This window comes from Lemur catta, chromosome 3, assembly GCF_020740605.2.
Source record: "Lemur catta isolate mLemCat1 chromosome 3, mLemCat1.pri, whole genome shotgun sequence".
Lineage (NCBI taxonomy): Eukaryota > Metazoa > Chordata > Mammalia > Primates > Lemuridae > Lemur > Lemur catta.
In genome coordinates this window covers 76,471,212-76,484,111 of record NC_059130.1, presented here as the reverse complement: position 1 = coordinate 76,484,111, position 12,900 = coordinate 76,471,212, and the positions used below count along the sequence as shown (strand labels likewise).

The 12,900-nt window shown below is 40.9% G+C and overlaps 1 protein-coding gene across 1 annotated transcript in view; it reads left to right on the top strand.

Annotated features, from left to right (window-relative positions):
• Positions 1–1,902: 1,902 nt before the first annotated feature.
• DNAJC6 (DnaJ heat shock protein family (Hsp40) member C6) overlaps positions 1,903–12,900 on the top strand; it is a 69,515-nt gene continuing 58,517 nt past the window's right edge. The window contains exon 1 of the mRNA XM_045547823.1: positions 1,903–1,964. The gene's annotated coding sequence lies outside the window, so the exon portion shown is untranslated. The remainder of the gene's footprint in view (positions 1,965–12,900) is intronic.

Below are 12,900 nucleotides of genomic sequence, written 5' to 3'. Positions count from 1 at the left end.
CTTGATAACATCCCCCTCAGCAGGTTGCTGTAGGTATTAAATGTGGTAGCCTATGTGAAGCACCTGGTAGATGAAAAATGGCAGCTCCTCTGCACCTCTCCTCCACCCCACCTGACCTTCACTGAGGGCTGCCCGTCCTTGGTGAGGTAGTATGGCACAGGACTGTGGCTGTGTTATTGCACTTCTCTGTTTGTCAGAAGCTCCCAAGGGGTGTTGAAAGATGCAGGCTTTGGGTCCCACCCAGAAAGATTCTGATTTGGAAAAAAATCTATAAATCTGCATTTCTAAACAGGCACCCAGGCTATTTTTGATGCAATATCTCAGCACCCAGGCTGTCTGGAGTCAGACCTGATGTTTAATTCTGGGAACCCCTTGCACCACTGTTTGCCAGGGCTCTTAGCTTGGGCAGGTTATATGACTTTTCTGAGCCTCATTTCTGCACCTATAGAGTGGGACCGACAGCATCTTTTGCAGAATCCTTTTAAGGGTGGAATGAATTGATGCTTGTGAAGCATCTCGCTTGAACCTAGCATATAGGGGGAGCCCAGAGAAGATTAGTTTCACCCTAGCACTACCATATTTGCTTGTACGGTCACGCTATACACAGATGTGCTTGTTCCAGGGGTCAAGTGAATACTGACATGAGACACTGAACAGCTGTAACTCCCTCTTCTAGCCAATAAGCTAGCTGCAGCCCCGTGTCCTCCTTTGGAAGCCAAACCTTTAAAATGCACCTGCCAATTCACTCTTACCATTCTTTGGATTTTGCAGAGGACACATTGTTCGTGATGGAAAGCCACCTGCTTTCAGCCTTGCCCGTCATCCCTCTTTTACCGAGACCTTTTCATGGTCGTTAGTGCCTGTCTTTGAAATCTCAGAGCCTGTGAGCTCCGATCATGTTACCTGGGGTCGAAAAGGCACCAAAGGAGACAAGATGCCGCTAATGACTTATCAAATCTTTCAGCCACAGCTTCCCAAATCAAAAAGGCTGTGACCCTGGGTTTGTCAGTGCTAATGTGTTTTCATACCTCAAAGGGACTTGACAATGGGCAGGTTTCGAAGTCTACAGAATGGTTCTTTGGGGAAGATGGAAAGCATATTTGCAGTCTGGTTCTTTGGGTTCATGCTCTTCCTCCCCCCTCCTGTGTTCTGCTGCCACCCTGGAATGCTGGTGCATGTGGCTGTTGAACATGAGAATCAAAGTCTGAATAGCAGACTGTAAAGACTGCATATACCTGTGGGGTGGGTGGGACGGGGCAGCAAGAACAGGCTAATTGAGGAAAGAACATTTTCAGCTGCTGCCACCAACCCTTTGTCAAACCAAGTCTGCATGAGGGACCACAATCATAGCTGGACGGTGGTCGCCCTCTTCTGCCTGTTCAAGCCTTAGAAGGTAGTTTTCACTAATTTGTGCCTTCCCAGCATTTGATGCTTAGCAGTTTTCCCCTGCTGTGTGTCTGTTCTTGAAAATATCCTTAGATCCTACGCAGAGCAGACATCAGGCCAAGGTCTGGCTTTTCTGTTCTCCAGCAGTGCTTTTGGATTTCGCTGTTTCCCTTTATGTTTTAAGCTTTTAACAAATACAGTAGGAGGCAGCATAATGTCATGAGAAGAACACAGGATTTAGAGTGAGACAGACCTAGGGAAGATCCCCGACTGTGTGACCTAGATTTTTGTCTTGGGTTCTGCTATGGACTCAATGTTTGTGACTCCTCTCCCCAAATCGATATGCTGATCCTTAATGTGATAATATTTGGAGGTGGGGCCTTTGGGAGGTGGTTAGGTCATGAGGGGAGAGTCAGCATGAATGGTATCAGTGCCCTTAATAAAGGGATCCCAGAGAACTCGCTTACCTCTTTCACCACGTGAACACACAGGGGGAAGATGGCTGTCTATGAATTAAGAAGTAAGCCCTCACTAAACCCGCTGGGACCTTGATCTTGGACTTCCTAGCCTCCGCAACTGTGAGAAATACATTTCTGTTGTTTATAAGCCACTTAGCTTATGGTATCTCCTTATAGCAGCCCAAATGGGTTAAGACGGGTCCTCAGTTTGCTCCTCTGTAAAAGGGGCATGATAAAACCTACCTGGCAATGTGATTGTGAGGATTAAATAAGATAATGAATATAAAGCTTATAGTCCAGTTCTCAGCAATCAGAAGGCGATTGACAAATGATGCTGTTATCACCTGGCTGCATTTCAATGCAATTGTAGTTGGTTTAAAAGTGAATTGGAACTCTCGGTTTCTTGACGATTCAATTCAGTTCAATTAAGTGTCCTTTTTTGGACTGTTTATCTTGGTAAGTGTTGTGCTGGGTGCACGACACAGCACGATTCAGATATAAACTAAGCATAGCATGACACAGCATAATATAGATATAAATTCAGCACTGTCTTCTAAGCTCTTGCTGATTCTCAGTTAATTTTGTATTGCAGCTTTCAAAGAAAGCAATCCCCACACCCTTCTCAATAATTCTAAATACCTTTATCTACTCTTTGAAGGTTAGTTTGACCTTCAAGCCTTTTGGGATCCGAGGACCATTCACATCTGCAGTCTCACCTCTCACCGCTCTCTAATACACCCTCTATGAGCACCTGTTTCTGTGGGAAACACCATGATATCTTGACTCCAGTATGTGCCATAGCCAGTGCCTTATGCCCATTACTCTCCCTCTCAGAGTCCCCTCCTTCCTCCTCTGTAGTGGAGGCTGCAGTAGCCATCTCAGTGTTGGGTCGAGGTTTATGCATGTAAATCTTTGTCCCATGAGCAGACGGAACCACACAGACCAGACAGCAGGAGATAGATGACACAAGTAGTCTCCCCTTATCCATGGTTTTGCTTTACATAGTTCTGGTTACCTGCAGTCAACTGGAGTCTGAAAATATTATGAAAATTCCATAAATAAACAATTCCTAAGTTTTAAATTGTGTATTGTTCTGAGTAGCGTGGTGAAATCTCATGCCATCCTACTCCATCATGGCTGAGACGTGCATTGTCCCTTTGTCCAGCATTTCCACACTGTCTACACTACCCTCCTGTTAGTCACTTAATAGCTGTCTAGGTGATCAGATCGACTATTGCGATATCTCAGTGCTGGTGTTCAAGTCACCCTTCTTTTACTTTATCATGGCCCCAAATCGCAAGGGTAGTGATGCGGGCAATTCAGATATGCCAAAGAGAAGCCGTAGAGTGCCTCCCTTAAGTGAGATGGTGAAAGTTCTTGACTTAATAAGGAAATAAAAATAAATCATATGCTGAGGTTGCTAAGATCTACAGTAAGGATGAATCCTCTATCCATGAAATTGTGAAGAAGGAAAAGAAATTGTGCTAGTTTGGATGGAAAAGACACTAAATCGGTGAGTGGAAGACATGAACAGAAATGTGTTCCGGTTGATGGCAGTTGGGTTTGGCATCATCTGTGGTTTCAGGCATCCACTGGAGGTCTTGGAATGTATCCCTTTTGGATAAGAGGGGACCACTGTGCTGGTGTCTGCATCGGCCAAATGCTAAGTGGAGGCAGAAGCTGCCTTGAACTCAGGGAGGCCCTGGTGGGTGTGCAGTAATTTTTCTGTGTCATCTGTGGTGCCGTTTGTGCAGCCAGTCAGGGTGCGGCCTGCAGAAGAGAAGCCACACAGCTTTCTCCTTCCCTCCAGCTCCTTATAATAACGGGTGATGGCAAAGAGGCCATGATGATGATGATGATGGCTACTTCTTATTGAGCACTTATTGTAGACATGTGCATTTCATTTACTTAATTAATGTCTCAAAACTGAGGTTCAGAGAGGTTATGTCACACCCTTGAGCATGGAGACAGGGAGGGTGGCTGAAATGATGGTGATGGCCCTCCAAAGCACGACTCCAGATTATTCTGACAGTTGGGCAACTAGTGTGCCAGGGAAACGATTGTTTGTCTCCTCAGCAATGCCCAATATTTGGCATATTTGTCATTGGTGCATTTCAGTCATCTTCATGTGGATGAAGAAACAGGTCTCAGAAAATTTAATCCAGCTGGCAGTGCTATACCCAGAATTCAATTAAGTCCATGATTTCCAATTAATGGGCTTTCATGCCAAGATTGAGGTCATAGCATTAATCTTGCTTTTATTTTAGGATTTCCACTGTCGTGATTTACAGTGAAGCCCAGCCAATCTTGTCAGGATTATTGAAGCATAATTAAGTGAGAAAGACAGGCTGAGCAGCTAGTTAATGTGGGAGCCAGGGAGGGGGACCTTATCCCGTTGCTTGGTAAGCCTGCCTTAGGCAGGATGGGGCTGTATATGAGGATTTCCATCTGAGGATCATTTCCTGGATGCTTGGTCTCTGTACAATTCAGATCCCCATGAAATAAAAATCTCCAGACAAAGAAAAGATTTCTGAGTCCCAGTTGGTGACCCATTGTGAGCAATGTTCTTGCTAATTCAATGCTACCACATATATTAATACTTCCACCTCAAGTTACCATTTACTAAATTGTAAACGTAACAGTGTGCTCTTATGGATGATGAATTTAATCTGTGCAATGATTCTCTGAGGAAGGTATCATAGGCTTTCTCTTTGCATAAGGTCATATAGCAAGTAAGTGGCCTTTCTACCGAATTGATGAAAGGATGTGGCAGTTCCTAGATGCAGGCTATTTTTCTGTTTCTTTCCGTGTGTGTGTGTGTGTGTGTGTGTGTGTGTGTGTGTGTGTGTGTGTGTCGCCCACTAGGATCTCCTCTACTTTCCCATCTGGGAATAAGAAGATAGGCGTGCATAGGCAAATATTATTTATGATTGCCTTCTAGGTGACAGATGCTTATTCATCATTATCTCATTTAAATATCATCACATACAGGGGAGGAGGATATTATCTACCCCCATTTTACAGTTGAGGAAACTGAGGCTTAGAGAGATTAATTAACTAGCCCATTGCTACACAGGTACTAAGGAAAGAGGGTCAGTGTCATGAATCCAGGGATGCTTGTTTGCAAATCCTGGGTCTTTTCAATCACATCATGCTAGTACCAAATGCTTTTTTTCTTTTTCTGGTTCTCCTGGAGTGTTTATTACTGACTCAAGACTTTTTGGGAAAAGTAACACATGGAGGGTCATTTTCTGAGTGGAAGGAATCTGAAGAGAGGGTAGGAACCAACCCAGCAGGTAAGGGTGTGCTTTTGGCTTTTGGGATTTAGTCCAAGTCTTCTGCATGTTGAGTCCAGCCAGTAGTCTACCAAGTCTGGCCAAGCCTAGAAGCCAACCTCTCTCATTGACTTTGAATTTGCTCAGTATTTGGTTTTTCCAAAAGAGAGGGTACTGGGCAGGCATTTATGAGAATGTCTCCACAAGCCAAGTCCACGCCATAAGCTGGGCCCACAGATAGCAGTAGTTTTCTTTGGCCTTGAGGCCAGTGAAACAGAGGAGTAGCAGGTTCTCTGTGCACTTAGGTAGCAGATTTTCTTCCAAATGCTTGCAGTGAGGTTTTTTGTTTTGTCCTAGGACTCACCTTCAGACTGTATCTGCATACCCTGTGAGGTTAGCATTTAGATGTGTCCTCACTCTGAGTTTGCTTAGCCTCATTGAGCATTTTTGTGCTTGGAATGACTTATTACAGAGACTTCCTAATGGAAGTTCTTACTAATACATTTAGTTGGTAATTATATGCTGAAGGACTGCCTTGAAATTTCCTTCAGGTGCCTCGGGATGGAATTCTTACTTTTGAAATATGCCCTAAAGAATGTGCTGTCCTTGGGGAAATCCACTTGTCTGAGACAATATTAATCTCTGCGAGCAGCTTCTTGGAAATTTGCCGATACCCATTTTTTTGTCATTTGTTCTGTCAATGTGAGGACCAAATCCCGTAGGCAGTTACACAGACAGTCTGGTCAAAGTTCTTACTCTTTAGCTTGACCTTCAAGCCTTGTGAGATCTGAAGACTGCTCCCCTTCCCAGTCTCATCCCCCACCCCTAACACACCCTCTACGTCATTCTTCCCAGTTCGCTGAGGAAACAGCAGGCTCTCCTGGCTCCAGCGTGTACTGTGGTCAGTGCCAGAGGCAAATCACTGGCCTTCTCAGACCCCCTCCGCCCGCTTCAGTGTCGTGTGAGCTTAGCATGTTCCTTAGTGCAGCTATAACCGTGCTCAGTGCTCAGTGCTCAGTTATGGTCCTTTCCACTTTCATGGATGTCCTTGACTTGATGGTCTCCCGGCCTTTGCTTTCTCTCCCCTCTCAGTAGCTCCCAAATCCCGGGATTCTTTATTGCATATATTGGTTGATTCCCTCCCTTGTGTTCTGTGACATATAGTTATGTGTAGAGTTTTCCCAAGTAACTGAGTTCTCAGTTCTTAGCACAGCACAGTTTTTTTTTTTTTAAATTTCAGAGTACTATGGGGGTACAAACGCTTTGGTTACATAAATTGCCTTTGTACCACCTGAGCCAGAGCTACCAGCATGCCCGTGCCCCAAACAGTGCGAATTGCATCCGTTAGGTGTGAATTGACCCATCCCCTTCTCCCCCTTCTCCCCCCACCACCTGCCAGACACCTGATGGATGTTACTTCCATATGTGCACATAAGTTTTGATCAATTAGTACCAATCTGATGGTGAGTACATGGGGTGTTTGCTTTTCCATTCTTGTGATACTGCACTTAGAAGAATGGGCTCCAGTTCCATCCAGGATAATACAAGAGGTATTAGTTCACTCTTTTTTATTAGTGGCTGAGTAGAACTCCATGGTATACATATACCACATTTTATTAATCCACCCATGGATTGATGGGCACTTGGGTTGTTTCCACATCTTTGCAATTGTGAATTGAGCACAGCACAGTTTTAACAGGGAATGGCTGTGGCAATGCAGACAGCCTTATGGGACCAAGGATGGCATTTTATGGTTAATTGAGTGTTTGTGTTATCTTCCCCAAACAGTCTAGGCTCTATTTAAGCATGTGGCAAAAGGGACATAGGCTTTGGAGTTAGAACAATGTTCTTTTCCTTGCCCTGACACTTACTAGCAATCTGGGTGACTTGAACCTTAATTTCCTCGTATGCCTTTAAACATTTCATTGAGTCTGAGTTGACACCCAGAAATATGCATTTTTATTAACTTTTTGAAATTTGTTGAGACTTATTTTATACCCCAGCATATGTAAACACTTGATAAGAAGGTATATTCTTCAGTTGTTGGTTGCAATATTCTATAAATGTCATTCGGGCAATGTAGTTGATATTGTTGTTCAAATATTCTATGCCAATACCAATGTTTTATCTACTTGTTCTATCAGTTATTGAGAGAGGTTTAAAAATTTGCATTTGTGATATTTGCTTTGTCTCTCTCTCTCTCTCTTTTTTCTTTTTTTGAGACAGGGTATCATTCTGTGGCATCATCATAGCTCACTGCAATCTCAAACTCCTGAGCTCAAAAGATCCTCCTGCTTCAGCCTCCTGAGTAGCTGGGACTACAGGCATGTACCACAATGCCCAGCTAATTTTTCTATTTTTTTTTGTAGAGATGGGGTCTTGCTTATGCTCACGCTGGTCTCAAACTCCTAACCTTAAGCAATCCTCCTGCCTCGGCCTCCCAGAGTGCTAGGATTACAGGCATGAGCCACTGCAGCCGGCCTATTTGTCTATTGCTATTGTTCTGTCCATTTTTGCTTTATGTTTTTTGTTTGTTTGTTTGTTTGTTTTTGCGACAAGGTCCTGCTTTGTTGCGCGGGCTACAGTGCAGTGGCATCATCATAACTCACTGCAACCTCCAACTCCCAGGCTCAAATGATCCTCCTGCTTCAGCCTCCCATATAGCTGGGACTACAGGTGTGCACCACTATACCTGGCTAATTTAAAACAATTTTTTTTTGTAGTGACAGGGTCTCACTATGTTGCTCAGGCTGGGCTTTGTATATTTTAAAGCTGTGTGATTAGATGCATACTTATCTAGGATTATTATATCTTTCAGAACAATTGACCCTTTTATTATTATGAAACATTACTCTTTATCTCTGGAATACTTCATGTCCTGAAATTAAGTTGTCTGGTAATATAGGCATTCCTGCTTTCTTTTGCTTATTATTTTGCTTAGTTAATCTTTTCTCATCCTTTTACTATCAACCTATCTGTGACTTTGTGACTAAAGTACATCCCTGTAGATAGCATATAATTTGGTCTTGCCTTTTATCCAGTCTATCTCTCCCTTTTAATTATCGTATTTAGTCTACTTAGATTTATTGTAATTAATAATATGGTTGGGACTAAGTGTACTGTCTTGCTGTTTCTTATTTTTCTTTCTGTTTCTAATTGTCCTGTCTATTTTTTGTTTCCCTATTCTTCCTTTTCAGCCTTGTCAGTATTAATCATATATTTTTAATATAAAATTTTAATTCTCCCACTGGCTTTTTGGCTATATCCTTTTATTTTTTGTATGTGGTGATTTTTCCAGGGATTACAATATGAATTTTTCACTTATCACTATATACTTACAGTAAAATAAAAGAATGTTATAGCAGCAAAATTTCATTTACCCTCTACCCATCTTTTGTGCTATTTTGTCATATATTTTGCATCTATGTAATAATTCTACAATACAGTGTTATTTTTGCTTGAAACAGTTGTCTTTCAGATAACTTGAGAAAAAAATAGTCTTATATATTTACGCATACATTTACCATTTCTGGTATTCTTTGCTCTTTCTTGTAGTTCTGAGTGATCTAAGTTTCTATCTGGTAACATTGCTCTTAAGCGTGAAGGACTTTCTTGTAATGCAGGTCAACTAGTAACAAATTCTCTTGCTTTTTTTCATCTAAAATTTTGTTTTTAAAGGATTTTTTTGCTGTCTGTAAAATTCTTGTTTGATAGTTTTTTTCTATCAGCACTCTAAAAAAGTCATTCCATTGTTTTTGGTCTCCATTGCTTCTGATAAATAAGCTAGCCATTATTTATGTTGTTGTTCTTTTGTATGTAATCTATCTTTTCCTCTATCTGCTGCTAAGATTTTCTTCTTAGTTTTGGTTTCAGCTGTTTGATTCTGATGTATTTAAGGTGATTCTTTGTATATATCATGCTTGGAGTTTGGTGAGTTACTTGGGTCTATAACAATAATTCTTAAGCAGGGACAATTTTGGTCCCTTAGGAAACGCTGGTAATGTCTGGAGATATTTTTGGTTGTCTTTGCTTAGGGTTGATATGGGGGAGAATACTGCTACAAACTAGTTAGTAGAGGGCAGGGATGCTGCTAAAAATTCTACAATGTCCATAACAGCCCCCTACAACAAAGCATTATCCAACTCACAGTGTCAGCAGTGCCAAGTGCCAAGGTTCAGACACTCTGATTTTTAAGTTGATTTTTATTTTCACCAAATGTTGGAAATAATTTCTTTTTCTGCCCCATTTTCTTCCTCCTTCCGTTCCTAGACTCTACTTACTTGATAGTAAACAACTTGTCTCACGGGTCACTGAAACTTTATTGTTTTAATTTTCTTTTGTCTCTGCCTTTTAGATTTGGAAAATTTCTACAGACCTGTCTTCAAGTTCACTAACCTTTTCTCTTGCAGTTTCCAATCTGCTCTTAAGCCCATTTAGTGAAATTTTCGTTTCAGATAGTATACTTTTCAATTCTAGAATTTTTTTTAACATTCTTTCCTGTTAACTCATTAACACCACCTCTTCGTTTAAATCTTTCAACATATTAATGAACTTTATAGTCTTTGCCAATTCCAATATCTGGGGCATTTAAGGATCTGTTTCTATTTACTTCTTTTTTATTGGTCAATTTTTACTGCCTGTTTATATGCCTAGTCTTTTTTTTTTAATTGTATGATAGACATTGTGATGATACTTTGTCAGAAGTCTGGATTGTAATTTTCCTCTAAAATGTTGAATTTTATTCTAGAAAACAGTTAAATTAGTGGCCTATCCTTCTGGTCCTGTTCAGGCTTGCTTTTATTCTTTCTGAAAATGAATTGTGGTTTTAAACTTAAAATCCTAGGTGGTTTTAAACTTACTCCTGGGGTGTGACCTTTACTCTAGGATGTGGTCTGTATTTCTAGTGCCGGATGTGGTATAGAAACACTGTGTAGAGACACTGTGTTTGAGAAACAGTGTTTCTCATTCTGACATAGAAACACTGAGTATTCGACTGAACGTTTGAGGTGCTCAGCAAGACCTTTCCATTCTGGCTAGGCTAGAACTCCAACATATCCCAGCGTGTATAACCTCTGGTATACAGTTCTGGTTTAGTTCACAACCCTGCGTCAGGTAGTCTCTGCTGGGCCTTGTGAAGTTTTGTGCTCTGTAGTAACAGCCTAGACTTCAGCCAAGGACTCCCGGTGAATTTCCATGCAGACTTTTGCCTCCCTTCCCCTCAGCACTCCCACTGTGCTGCTCCCCATTTTCTTTTATCTCACCCCACACATCCCAGCTTCTTAGCCCTTGTTTGTATTTGTGACCCCTGCCTCCACAGCTGAGCAGGACCACTATTCTGCCTGGGCTCTAGATCCCTTTATGGTAGCAGGAAAGTGCCGCCAGGCAAAAAGCTGGCACAACCATGGGGCTCACCTTATGTGTTTCCTTCCTTTCAAAGATCCTAGTCCTTTCTGGCCTGTTGATTAATGCCTAAAAACAAATGTTTCTTGTAGCTTGTCCAGTTTATCATAGGGGATCACGTCTAATACCGTTTACTCTCTATCATGGTCAGAAGTGGAAGTCAGGAATATGCATTTTAAGCAAGGGCTGCAGATGATTCTGAAGCTGATGCTTGGTGGATCACATTTAAGAAATGCTGGTATAAACTATTTAAAGTAGATAAGTGTTCAGAGCAGCTCTTGCTTTGTGAGGGATTGTTGAGGATCTTTACTGTCTAGGAGATCTGGGCATTTTATTAATGCACTTAGTGAAGGATAAAGGATTCTTTTCTGACATGTTGCTTTTGAGATCCCTTTGAGTGTGGTGTATGTGTATGTGTGTGTTTATTACGGTGCTGAGTTGTACTCTGTTTTCACCATCTTGTGTAGGGATGGTGCACAGATAGAATACTGCATCACAGCAGAATCATTGATCAAATATACTGCAAGAATTAATCACATATATATGTATGTATACATATATGTCAAAACTTATAAAATGTTTACATTTTAGATGTGTAGAGTTTATTTTGTCAATTTTCTGTATGTCAATAATGCAGTTTTTTAAAAAAGTTAATCATAGCAATGATTTGGGGAAGTCATTTTCTCTTCCTGTTGTATCCATTTGAGGCATAGGCATACATCGCTAATATCCAATTGAGTATTAAAATGTTATGAGTCTGGGTTGCTTCCTCTCATCTGAGGAGGGCTTCCACCTCTCTGACTGTATGTACCTGACTGTGCCTGATGAAATGAAAAAAGCATGGATCTTGGCATCTAACAGACATTTGTATGTATCCTAAGCAATCCTAGGTAAATGTTTGAGACATGGTTTTCTTATCTGAAAAATAAGAGCAAAATACTTTTCATTTTTATTGTGTCGCATACTGTATACTAGCATAGTACCTAGCATGTAATAATGCCACTTTGGCTTATGCGTAACATATGTGTGTATTGTGTATAGCATAAAGTATATATATACCTACCCTGATCTTATAAACAACAAACAATATCTGTCCAGGCAGTTGCTGCTGTTCTTCTGGAAAGCAACAATTTGATCTTTCTGTAAAAAGTTGACTTGCAGTGGCAACTCCAGAATTTCTGTCTAGGAGCTAAGAAAAAACAGTCTTGTTGGAAGGGGAGGAGCTTGAGAAACTTCTTAGGGCTGCATTCACCTAACAAAACTGGTTTTCTAAGATTCTACCTGTATATGGCAGGTTATTTGGGGAGACTGATAAAAGTTCCTTTAGTCACCCTTTGGTGCCTCTATTGTCTCCCTGTCTCCATTAAATGGACTGAAACGTCGAAACGATTTTTTGCTCTATTTTTTTCTTTGCAGTTTTCTTTAAGCAGGCCATCAGTCCTCTGCTATCTCTCTTCTCCATCATGGACAGGGTCAAATAACTGTGCAGATATTTCTCTGTTTCAGGCAGCAAGGCTAGTAATTAAGAGGGAAACATCATTGTCCATTTCATGCAATATAAGCCCTGGAGTTTTGGTTAGAGAAAGGAGAAAAAATAATTAATGGTCACGTCCTGGAGTTGAGAGTCCATGGAGTGGGCAGAACTCTTTCTGTTTCTCCAGTTTTCTATTTGGGGTTCTGATCTCATTAAATTGACTTAATTATAATTATGTTCTATTTATATATTTATTGTTATAATTATATATTTATATAATTATATATTATAATTACATAATTATATATTATTATAATAATGCTGAACCTCTTCATTTGGCCCAAATGTTAGAGAGTAGAGATCCCTTATATAAACCCTTTTCCCTGGCACACCGTAAGTACTTACTGTATTTGTTGTATATGAATATAAACAAAGTAATCCAATTAAGCAATAGCCATGTATTGTATGGGAGTTTATGGGGTAGAATTTGGATTGGCAACTGTAGCTTGATTTCCTCGATCCCTGAAGGAACAAAAGGTCAATTTTGGTTTCAATGTGGTCTTCACCTTGATTGTATTTCTCATTTTTTCTGCTCTTATTTTTTTCATGTTGTTGATCCTTTGGGGAAAGAGGAGCTAGTATTGGTTTCTTAATTAACTCCTCTTATCTCTCTGAGGGTAAAATTTCTCCCTGGTTTTCTCTTCAAATATATTAGTCTTCTGTACAATAAAACTCTTCTTGAGTTTGATGAAATCTCCACTCAAGCATACTCAGTGGGTGCTGGAAGAGGCAGTGTTGCAATCAGAAGTCTGGAGAAGTGGGAGGAGGCAGTGAGAACACTGGTCATATTTGCTGTCTGCAGTTAGGCAAAGATCAGGTCCCTGCCAAGATTGATCTATTTGGTCTT